This window comes from Pelodiscus sinensis, chromosome 1, assembly GCF_049634645.1.
Source record: "Pelodiscus sinensis isolate JC-2024 chromosome 1, ASM4963464v1, whole genome shotgun sequence".
In the NCBI taxonomy this organism is placed as follows: Eukaryota; Metazoa; Chordata; order Testudines; family Trionychidae; genus Pelodiscus; species Pelodiscus sinensis.
In genome coordinates, this window is record NC_134711.1 from 146,231,397 (window position 1) to 146,243,887 (window position 12,491).

General features: G+C 43.8%; 1 protein-coding gene across 11 annotated transcripts in view; it reads left to right on the forward strand.

Moving 5' to 3' along the window:
• LSAMP (limbic system associated membrane protein) overlaps positions 1-12,491 on the forward strand; it is a 1,540,275-nt gene that overhangs the window by 1,267,758 nt on the left and 260,026 nt on the right. The window lies entirely within an intron of this gene.

A 12,491-nucleotide genomic window follows, 5' to 3' on the forward strand; every position in this document is an offset into this window, starting at 1 on the left:
TTTTGGAAGTGTGTGTTCACATAAGACCAATTGTGTTAGTGCCTCCTGCCCATACTGCACCTTGTTGTAGTATTAAAAATGCAGTGCATTGTGGGCAGGCATCTCAAAAGCCTCTGCACAACCTTCAAGAACGCTACCAGGTCAGAAATTGTTGTCCTCTAGTGTGGAGCCAGAAAGCTGCTGTGCCTGTAACAAATGGTACTGAAAATGTCAGCTGTTCAAGTACTCGGCACTCTATCTGTGTGCTTCTGTGCTCTGTCCCCCGCCACACTGCACCCTGGATTTTAAATTCTGTGTATTCCCCCTTGTATCATGCACTTCAGCGATTGCTATGGATATATCTGGGACGGTGGGTCATAATGTCTTTCCAAATTTTATGCAATGCCACCAGATGCATTTAATGCCACAGTGCTGCCTCAAATGAACCATGATTTATGGTGCCCTGCCAAATTGCAGGAGATGCTTTAAAAGTACCATTCCATTCTGAGAGCCCTCATTTGGTATTTAAATGCAAGGTGGACTTCTGATTGCTGTGACACCTGGGCAATAGAAATTAAAAGAGGACTCGGTAGGTCACGTCTAAAGGGAATATTGCATTGTGGCATTTCAGCTGGATTGTTTATAATGCAACAGGTACACATGCATTCATATTGCCGCTGTGCCCATAGAACTATACTGACAGTGGACTTACGTTGCACCAAAAATGGACTAAGTATGCCAGAGAAAGTGGAGAGTTTTGTCATTGAGACAAAATTGAATGTGGACACATACCTGGCTATGCCAAAAAGAGATGAGTTTTATGTTTACAATTTTTTAGTGTAGACAAAGCCTTAATCTCTATGGCCCACTTTGATGTTATCCAGGGTACAATCTGGGCTGTTGATTAGCTCTGTCTTCTCAATTCTCCATCCTGGGATGCATTTTACCTGGCTTTGCTGTGAGAACAACCATTCGTGCCCAGCTCACAGTCTACATCTACACTGCGGAGCTATTCCGTGTCTTAAGACTAGAGAAAGCCCATTACACTGAAACATATCTGTATATTCTGACATCCCTGTAAACCTCATTGCATGAGGGTTAAGGGACATTTCGGAATAGCGCCTTATTTCAAAATTTGGCACTGTGTAGACAACGCCAAATTTTGAAATAAGTTATTTCGGGGTAAGGGTGCTGTGTAGACACACCCTATATACAGTCTACAGCATATAAGTCACTCCCAGCTATATAGTATGGCTATGTTTACACTGCACAGTAGTTTGAAATAAAATACGCAATTTGAGCTACGCAAATTGCGTATCTTATTTCAATCTTATTTCAAAATATCTTATTTTGTAATTTGGCTCTGTCTACACAGCGCCAAATTACAAAATAAGCTGCTATTCCGAAATGTCCCATACTCCTCATGGAATGAGGTTTATAGGCACTTCGGAACAGCGAGCCTGAAATAACTGGCTTGCTGTTAAGATGTGGGCTAGTTATTTCAAGATACTCTGGTATCCCGAAATAGTGTTGTAATGTAGACATAGCCTTTGAGTGCTAAAGCCAGCCACTCTTGCATTACACTGCAGGGGAACACCAGCAAACTCCCAGACTTCCCCCAGAAATATGAAACTTATACGGCCAACCCCTCTCCTAGACAACACAAGCTCATAAAAATTCCATAATTTTATTAATAGAAAGTGATATGCATAACTCTTCTATACAAACACCAGTTTAGATAAATCAACAAAGCAAGTGTATTAACTACAGAAAGATATATTTTAAGTGATTATAAGCAATGAGGCATAAAAATCAGAACTGATTACAATAAAAGGTAACTACAACCAGTGTCTTACTTATCCAGTTATGTGAATTCAAAGCAAAAGTCTCGCTCACCCCATGCTCCATCAGCCTTTCTGCGAGAACCTCTCCTTAAGCCAAAGGCTGTTTCTCGGGTGCTGTGGCTGCCATGGGTTGAGAGGACGGAAGGAGTATTTTGGAGAGTCCATTGCCAATTCTTATACCTTTTCCTCATCTTGGAGAATGATCTCTGGCTGGAGCTAAAGAGACAAGACGTCTGTGAGGATGGGACCCTTCCATCTCTTTCTTTGGCAAGATGTAAATTTCTCACTTACACCCTTTTTCTTGCTAAAGAATGTCCACTTCCATTCAACTTCACTGGCATGTGGGAGGGGGGCTGTCGTTTTTTTCTTTTATCTCTGAGGAACTGGTTTGTGGCTGCTTTGCCAGGTTTAGAATATGTCTGAGTAGTATCATGGAGTAAAATCTTATAACTTTGTATGCAGTATTGTCACACATATTTTACAAAGACAATAATGATCAGCAAATCATGAGTTTTCCAAAGATGCCCTGCAAGAATGGTTTGTACAAAATTTATCATAGTCCTGAAAAAGGAAGTGAACAAGGGGTACAGACCGTCATACCCATTTAGTTCTTGGTCTCTCTGCTGAGTCTGCCAACAAAAGGACTAGTGTCAAGTATGATTGTGTTTCTATGTGAAAAACCATCCATTTGGAACTGGAGTGGGATCCCTTACCTGGCAGCACTTTTATATAGGCCAATGAACTGCCATTAGCTAGTAATAATAGTTTGGTCATGCCAAGTGGAGCTATGTTGGAACAGGGGACTTCTAGCCTGCTCTGTTGTCATCTGTAAAAAAGGCATGGTTACTGGTGGATTGTGCTGTTTTCAGCCTATCCCCCTCCTGTTCCTTGCTCCCAGCTGCTCCTTATCACTTAAGCTGTACCACAAGAGACCGGTCACATGTGTAGAGACCCCAAGAGAGGACGTTCCTAGATAACACTGAAGTAGCACTGAATCGAGGGTGGGAAGAAGATCTCACTTTCCTTCCTGGCACATACTGGATCCCTGCAAGCCTCCGTAACCACTAGAACAGTTAAAAGCTAATAAAATGGAAGAGGAAATGACATTTGCTTTAGATATATTAGGAATAGTTTTAGTTTTATTGCCTGTGTGACAGAGAGAGCCAAAACCTTTAGTAGCACAATGGCAAATGTAAGGTGTGCTTATTGCTTGGATAAATGTGTGGAATCGATTAGGTTGTTATGTGAGAGCATCCAGAGCTAACCAGACCCTCTCCTTTCAATGGAGCACCTTCCAAATCATAGAACACTAGAACTGGAAGGGACCTTGAGAGGTCATCGAGTCCAGTCCCCTGCCCTCGTGGCAGGACCCAGTACCTTCTACCATCCCTGATAGATGTCTATCTAACCTGCTCTTAAGTATATCCAGAGATGGAGATTGCACAACCTCCCTAGGCAACTTATTCCAGTGTTTAACCACCCTGGTACAGCCCTGAACAAACATCTCCTTTTTGTTGTCATTCCTCCTTCCTCTTCCAGCATCTCAAACTAGGGCCTTTGAGCTCTGGCCTTGTGTCTAATCTGTGCTTCCCTATCTAAGGACATACACTAATGTGTGCTAACAGATGTCTGAGAGAAAATTAGCTGCAGTGTCCAAATCAATTAGGCCAAAGTTGCTGTGCAGGAACAATTATTCCATAGTTTGTGTGGGTTGCTTCTTTCCCTTTTCCCTCCTACAAAGGTGAAAATATACAACCCGCTCTGAGCCTGCCTGCTCTGTAATCTCTACTTGCAGGCAGTCTGCCTCTGAGCTCAGTGGGTTCATATCTTACCACCAGATGGAGAGGGCTCCACTCTAGCTTCAGGCACACGGCAGCCCTCACACAGAACAAGTGATACATGCTCCCCCAGAACTTTGAGGCAGCAGCACAGCTAGCAAGTGGGAGGAAATGTAATTATTCTGGCATGTTTTGTGTGTTGTTTTTGTCTGCCCTGCATGGGGAGCAAATTGCCTTTATGGGATTCACCATTTGTGAAGCGGAAACCCATGGAGAGGTGAGAATAAATTACTGCTCAGAAATCCACTGTTGGGAAAGCGCTGGATATCCCTGGCTAGGGAACAGATCTTGGGCAAAAAAAGTTCCCATTGGAGACATCTCACTAGAACTAGGGCCCTATAGAGGAGTTCATTGGCTTCTTGGCAAACAGAGACGTCCGCTGCAGAAATGCACTCTGCTTTGCAAGTTTATCTCCTTGCTGGATCTAAGGCCTCTGAGCCTGCTTGTAGAAAATCATTTTAAGACACTGGCAACCACACATGTTTTGGATCCTCTGTAGAAGTTTTATCTTTTATTAAACAGAATTCCACTATTGCCAGTCAAGTGAATAGATTCACAGATCCAAAGTTAGCTCTCCTGTAGGCAAATGCAACTCTGTTGAGGTCAGAGAGAATTGCCCCACTTTAGAAGAGTTTGGACGTTGGCCCATAATCTAGTGTTGGAAAAGACACATTAGTTCATCTAGGGTATGTCTACACTACCCCGCTAGTTCGAACTAGCGGGGTAATGTAGGCATACCGCACTTGCAAATGAAGCCCGGGATTTGAATTTCCCGGGCTTCATTTGCATAAGCCAGCCGGCGCCATTTTTAAATGCCAGCTCGTTCGAACCCCGTGCCGCGTGGCTACACGCGGCATGGGCTAGATAGTTCAAACTAGCAAGCCATTCCGCACTATCTGTACGCCTCGTTCGAACTAGGGTGGTAGTGTAGACATACCCCTAGTCAGTTTCCCAAGGAACCACAGTAGAATTGTTCCTTTTTATACATTTACTAGGGTTTTGAAGTCTAATTGTGTATGTGATGAGTTGAGCTAGTTGGGAATTTCCTGTTGTGAGCGATTTTTTTTTAATGGAACATGCAGTTTCCCACATAGGAAAATTTTGATTTTGTAGATTTTTTTAGATTATTTTTCCATTGAGAAAACTGAAACACAGTCTTTCAGTGCATTTCTAGTCATTTCAACAGTGCTCTCTGTCCTCCTGAGTTGCCGTGGTGCCTTGTGGGAGTTGTAGTGCAAGAAAGATTCCTCCATTCCTCCACTCTCCTCAATAGGCTGGGCTCCTGGCTAGACTACATCTCTAGTGATACCATGCATGGTCTTGCTTATGACTGAACTTGCATGGTGCATTATTTTTCTATCAGCTGTAGTAAAAAGCCAGTCTCCTATTAGGAGACTATTCCAGAGCTAAATAGTGTCAAGAACATGCACACAAGAAGTTTTTCATTATATCCAACTTAACTGAACTCTTAAATAATTTCTTCTCCATTTATTCTGGTTGTCCACCCTTTATGATGTTAATAACCCCCTTCTTTTCTGTGATGCACACTCTTGACATATTCAGTTTGTTTGTCCCCTCAACTATTTTGGCCTCCACTACCCAACAAGCTCTTCAATGTCCCTATGTCCCCATGTTTTTATGGAAATAATTTTTTAAATATCTGAATGGCTTTGTTTTTCCTGTAAGCCTAAACTGTGGCATGTGACCATGCTACCTGGTGCTAGAAATCATCTTGAATTTTGTATTTTTCCAAGGGGAGGGGAGAGAATTGAACAAAGGATCCTGACCTAGGGAAATTCTGTCTAAGGGATGGGAAGTAAACAATGATTGTCTTCAGCTGGCTTTAGAAACTGGTCCCCTCCATAAGAGGACAAATTAAAAGACCCAGAAACAAAGAACACTAATGAGGGGAGAAGTTGTTAGACTCCCATCAGATAAAAGATCATCTCTGGCTTGAATAATTGTACCTGAGATAAGGACTAGGGTGAGGAATTATGTTTTGTAACCATTTCTCTTTGCTTATTGGGCTTTATTGGGCTTAGCTGGTATGTTTTGTTTTATTTTAGCTTAGTAACTTACTTTGATCTATATGTCACCACTTGCAACCACTTAAATCCTACTTTTTATACTTAATAAAATCAATTTTGTTTATTATCGAGCCAGTATAGATAATTGCTACCTGGGGGAAGGGGAGGGAACAGCAGCTGTGCATGTCTCTTCCTTTGATGAGGAGGAGAGGGGACAAACTTTATGAGTTCTCTCTGTATAAAACTTTTGGATTTATTTGGAGTTTTGGACCTTTTGGGGGGAGAGGGCTGTGCTCTTGGGAGTGATCTTGTTCTTATAACTGAGCCCTCCCAGATGTGAGCTGTTTTCAGATTCTGTTACTCTGATCAGGAGCTGTTACTCCAACTCTGTGCCTTTGCTGGGTGGACTGAGCTTCTGGCCCAACAGGACAGGATGGTGAGGTACCAAAGGGTATGTCTACATGAGCCCCCTAGTTCGAACTAGGGAGGCTAATGTAGGCATTCGAATGTGCAAATCAAGCCCGGGATTTAAATATCCCGGGCTTTATTTGCATGTTCCCGTCCGGTCGCCATTTTTAAATGCCACTAGTCCGGACTAACTGCCTGTGGCTACACACAGCAGTTAAATGGTAATTCAAACTAAGTCCTTAGTTCGAATTACCTGTTACACCTCATTCCAGGAGGAGGAACAGGTAATTCGAACTAAGGACTTAGTTCGAATTACCATTTAACTGCCGCATGTAGCTGCGAGCAGTTAGTCCGGACTAGTGGCATTTAAAAATGGCGACTGGACGGGAACATGCAAATAAAGCCTGGGATATTTAAATCCCGGGCTTGATTTGCACGTTTGAATGCCTACATTAGCCTCCCTAATTCAAACTAGGGGGCTAGTGTAGACATACCCAAAGAGGGTAGGTAAGCAAGCTCAGTGGTATGATCAGCATACTGGGTAACAGACTCAACGGGATCTCTGTGATCCATTCTGCCTCTCATACCTTGTACATCAGTCTGTTCTCACCACCTCCTCATTTTTGTTTCTTTTCTGGTCACTTACTCCAAGTTGAAGATATGATTATAGTAACACGATGCTCAGAGCAGAGTCCCCAACCCAGAATAGCATTTAGGCATGTGCTTTATTTTAAGCATGTGAGATGTCTCAGAGAAATAAATGACTTACATTTTGTTCACATGTTGCTATGCTTTGCTGAATCTTGGCCTGGAGAGATTGGATCAAGGCCAGTCACCTTTTTGCAGCCCAGTCATATGACAAGCATGTGTTTAATTTGCTGCCTCTCTTCCTTGCTTGCTGTCTTTTCCCCTCAGAGCTTCCTGGCTCTTTCCCTCCCATGAATGGCTCCCATCTTCCTGTCCGTGTTTCAGATCATGTTTCCCTAGTTGCACCAGCTTGCATTTCCTCAGCTCAGTCTCATCCCGTTCTCTTTTGCCCATGTTTCTCTTCCTGCTTAGGTCCCTTTGTGCTATTTTGAGGAGCTTGACATAAAGAGCAGAGCCGCTCAGTGTTCCACATCTCCTTCTCTCCCCCTCATATCACCCCGACCCCATGCTGTGCAGCCCCTCCCCGCCTCTGCCCGTGTGTGCAGCGATGTGCTGAGAACACAGAAGCACTGCGCCAGGCTCTGTCAGATCAGCTTCCGAGCCCCATTTATCAAAATTATCCCACAGTCCCTTGCAGAGGCAAATATTAATAGGGTTCATTTAAAACCAAGAGTGTTACTAATGCTTTTTCCTACATGCTAAATGGGAGGAAACAAGAATTACCCAAACACACACACACAAAAGGGACTGTTTAAAAATATTTAATAAGGGAAATGAAATCTCTGGGTGTGGGGAGGTAAAGCAGAGGCTTTCTGAAAACACACAGCAATTGACATAGGCTGTTTTCAGGACTGTTTGAGAAGATGAGCAAAATCCCACCTGCTCCCACTGAGGTATAAACAAGGAACATCTCTTTGTGCCCACCCCAACCCATATAACCTGGGTACCAAGTCCCCCTGACCCGTTCCCCCCCATACACACACACACGACACTGTCTCCTCCTCTGGTCCTCAGGACTGGGCACAACCTCTGCCAGTGCCTGCTTCCAGGGCTGACCCAGGCACAGACCTTGTGAGGTAAGACAAGAGGCTGGGTAGATCTACTTCACTCCTGTCCAGTGGGGATCCACCAACCAGTGCCTGCATGCTGGTGAGTGGGTGCTTCCAGTGTTAAGCCCTGTCCCATTTGCTATTCCTGAGTTGACCCATCCCCTTCAAAGTCAGAGCTCCTTGTGCACAGGCATTGCCGCCCTGCAGCTATTTTTGCTAGAGCCCTTAGGGGGTGAGGGAGCAAAAGTGGGATGACTGAACAAAAACCACCTGGACTTTTAATGTCTTGGGAAGGCTTACACATTCCCTGAGAGAGCTATCTAGTAAAGGGACGATTCCAGGAGAACATGGACAAGTGGCAGCCCTCCCTCTGTCACTACATACCTCCTCAGCTCCAATGCAGTCTCTGCAGTGGATCCTGGGAGTCACGCTGCCCGCTCCCGCACTGGCGAGTTTATCATTAGATCTGAGCAGGAGCTCAACCAAAATAGCTGGGAAGAAAATTTGATTTGGCTCAATCTAAAACTGATTTTAGAGGTGTTTGAGTTAATTTTTTCTCACTGAAACTCAAAAGAGTGAAAACATTGTTTTAGGGTGAATGAAATCTTTTGCTTGACCTGAATCAAGTTTATTTGAGTTTTCCATTTTATTTTGGGTCATTATCAGGATATGTTCACTTTTGGAGGGGTGTGGGAAGAAGTGATGTGTTGTTTTAGGTTTAGTTTTTCTTGGAAGGCGGGGGGAATTGAGTTGAAGTTAGAAACAAAAGAAAAGTAAAGAAATCAAATGAAATACCCAAACATTTTGTTTCAAAATAGCCTGGCCGAATCTTTTTTATTTTTTCTGTAATTTCCCTCTCCCCTAAGTTTTATCAGAAATTATGCACTCAGTATAGACCAGAATTAATTAATCATTTTTTTAACCTCAAAAATGCATTTTTGGTGAATTTATTAGAGAGAGAGAAAGACCATGCAGCTCTATTCATCATTAAAATCTGGGAAAAGACACTAGAGAATGTTGCAAGGAAAGGGGTCATGGTACAGGTTGAACCTCTCTAATCTGGCACCCCCAGGGCCCGTCTGGTACCGAACCGGGGAAGTCAATGTTTTCTACCAGCGTTACCAACTTACTCTAACATCTAACTTCCACTGCTTCTACATGTCTTAGAAAACATTTAGGGGTAAATTAGAGCTAAATAACAGCACAGAACACTGAGCGGCTGCAAACAAACTTTATGGGACCATGGGAAACTTGGCCACACCCCTGATATGCAGACATCCAGCTAACTACAATCATGGCAGATCGTGGATGTTGCTGGACCAGAGAGTGAGAGACTAAAGAGGCTCAACCTGAAGGAGGAAAACTAGGACAATGAAAGCCCAGTGTAAGGAGGACAAGGGAAGGTAACTAACAGTTACCCTCAACACACTTCCCTACTTGCAAATCTACCGCTCATTCACTGCTGACTACCACATCTCAACTGTTAAAATCCTTCCCCTGTATGTTCCTGGGACAGACCTCACCAGCACACCAGCTCCTGTGCCCCATATCCCAATTCACCTTCCATTCCAGCAGTAGGAGAAAACCTCAGCTCTCCTGCTCAGCCTCCCTCATTTCATTTAGTGATAGGAACCTATGCCTGGCATGGAGATTAGTGGAAAGCTGTCTGTATAAAGCCTTTGGAAGCCCTGGAATCATTTCTTGCCCTCAGGGAAGGACAGGCAGAATGTCTACTCTTTCTCTTCTTGAAGGTTTTAGTGGAGGAAGGCAAAGGCATCTTTAATTTCTACCAGGGACTTCTTGGGGTCCCAGGAAAAAAATCCGTTTGCACGTATTTTAAGTTACCATGGTTTCCTGGAATCCATATCCATGAAAATCAATATTCCTGATACTTGTGGACCAGTGACCAGCCCTCACTAGCCTCCCTTCGGTAACAGTTAAAGATCTGGCACATGCAGTATGGTCTATTTCAGAGATTCATGAAGATTAGGCTCCACGTGAATGTTAGCAGTTTGGCGTTTCAGGTATTCTACCTGCCACTGATTAAATGAACCAAAGGCTCCCCCTGTGCTCATTCCTACACAGAGGCCAAATTCTGCATCCAAGCTATCCTACAGTAATTCTCCAGGAAATCCACTGACTTTAGTGGAGTTACTCCAGATATATACCATTATAACTGAGACCCAACCAGCTGAGACATTTGTTTTCAGTCTGTGCTTGATGGAACTGCTGCTTTAACAGTGGGGAAGCTCCCATCCTTTTCTGTGTAGTGATATTTTCTAGTTTGTTATATCTTGTTCAGACTCGTTAGGATTTCCAGAGGCTGTTTTGACCAACTAAAACTTAGAAAAAAAATAAGACCTTCCCTACACAGCTGTTTCACAAAAGGTCAGAATTTAATTGCAGAGTGAATTGGGGAGATCAGAGCAGCAATGGCTTCAGGCAACAAGGGAAAGTTCGATGCTAATAAATGTAGCATCCCCCATCCAAGGAGAGGAAATAAACAGCATAGCAATAGGACAAGCATGGGGCATACGACCAAACAGCAGCTCCCATCACATTAATAACCTCCCTTTGTTTTTCTCTGACTGTCCTATTAAAACCTTTCCATGTCTCTAGTATTATAAGCTGTGATGAATCAGGAAAGGAAGATGGTCTGCAAAAGGATTTTACTTTTATGAGGTGAGTCACAAAGTACAAAAAAGTTTGAGATGCTCTCTGCTCAGTCAGTGTGTTTGAAAAAAGAAAATGAACATACAAACAACACAGCACCGGATGCTGGGACTGGAGTATCCATCATCTCCCTGGTAACAAACAGGGCCCTGCAGGACTTCCTGCAGGAAGAAGCTGAGACTGAGGTAGCTGTGAGCTGACCCAGGATTGTTGCTCCTTTCCTTTGACCTCTTTGACCTCAGCCAAGAGAGACATAAAGTGACATAGCTGTGAGCACTCCACAGCCAGCACTCCTTCCCTGTTGCGTACAGCCCCTTTTGCTGGGAGGGCTCAGGCCTGGTGCAGCTGTGAGTTTCCCCTCGTCCAGTGAACCTGTCCCATTCCTTATAGTCCCTTCTTATAGATGGCACTGGAGTAGCTGGGAGCTTCTTTTTTAGGGCCTATTAGAATTTAAGCAGCCAGTCTGCATGGAAGGCTGAAGCTCTGTGAGCCAGATTAGATCCTTACTTGCTTATTTATGTTTCAGGGTTGATTGATCGATCGATTGATTTTATGTTCTGGGAACTAAAGACATGGACCAGGTTTGGAAAGATTTACCAACTAGGGGTACAACAAAAACCAAAGAAACATCCTGGCCATGTCTACACTACAGGCTTCTTGAGCAAGAAGCCTTTTGCGCAAGAGTTTTTGCGAAAAAACGTCTTGTGCAAGAGCACGTCCGCACCTCAAAGCACATCACAAAAGTGATGTGCTTTTGTGCAAGAGAGCGTCCACACAGCTGGATACTCTTGCACAAGAAAGCTCTGATGGCCATTCACAGAATGGCCATCAGAGCACCTGTGCTTTTTTTCATAGAGGTTTCTTGCACAATACACCCCTGTGGAGCATCCACACTGGTCTTTTTGCACAATAGCTGTAGTGCTAAAAGCAGTTATGCCTCAGAAAAGGAGGTTTACCTACATCGGAAAAAGCCCTCTGTTCTGCCATTGAACTGCCCATTTAATTGCACAAGAGCTCATTTGAGGTGTGGATGCTCCCCAGGTTTTTGCAAAAACCTTGTAGTATAGACATAGCCCCAGTGTTTATTCTGTGCTTAATCTCAGAGAAACAGCACTAGACAGATGATATTATGTATAAGTGTGCTCCCTTTATTTCATTTCTGATGTATCTTTATTTACAAGACCAGTGCATGTCACATTTAGTCTCCAGAGTCTGGAGCCTGATGAGAAACTGTATTGCTATGATGTATGCATCTCAGTTTTACTGGTGTAAATCTGGAGTAACTTCATTAAAGTCAGTTGCATTATTGGGATAGAATTATGGAAGTTTAGGATTGGAAGAGACCTCAAAAGATCATCTAATCCAACCCTCTGCTCAAAGCAGGACCAACCCCATCTAAATCCTAGTCAGGGCTTTGTCAAGCTGAGTCTTAAAAACCTCTAAGAATGGAGATTCCACCACCTCCCTAGGCAACCCATTCCAGTACTTCACCATTCTCCTAGGGAAATAGTTTTTCCTAATATCCAGCCCAGACTTCCCACAATGCAACCCGAGACTATTGTGCCTCGTTCTGTCATCTGCCACCACTGAGAATAGTCCAACTCCATATCTTGGGAACAAAATATATCTGTGCAGAGTTCCCATGGAGCTTGCTACTACTTCTGCTGTGGCTGCACTGTCACTTTCTAGCACTGCAGTTGCTATAAAAATGCATGTAGTGGCCCTGCGCTTTTCTCTGGCATTTTCCAAAAGCGAAACAGAGCTTTTAAAAAGAAGCCACCCTTGTTCACAGGACAGGCCGATGGTTTGATGGGTCCAGATTGAGGTGTTCAGATAGCTGGCCACCTAAACTCCTCATGCAGGCATGGTACCAACCCTCCCGCAGGTTTTGGTAAGTGACATTGTGCGTCCCACGCACTTCAAGTTGAGCACCGTCAGTTTGATGTGCCTCTGAGGCAAAGATGACATCAATGGCAGGTTCCTTTCTGTAGGAGAGATCTCCAAAGACTCTGCTCCCTGTCCGTA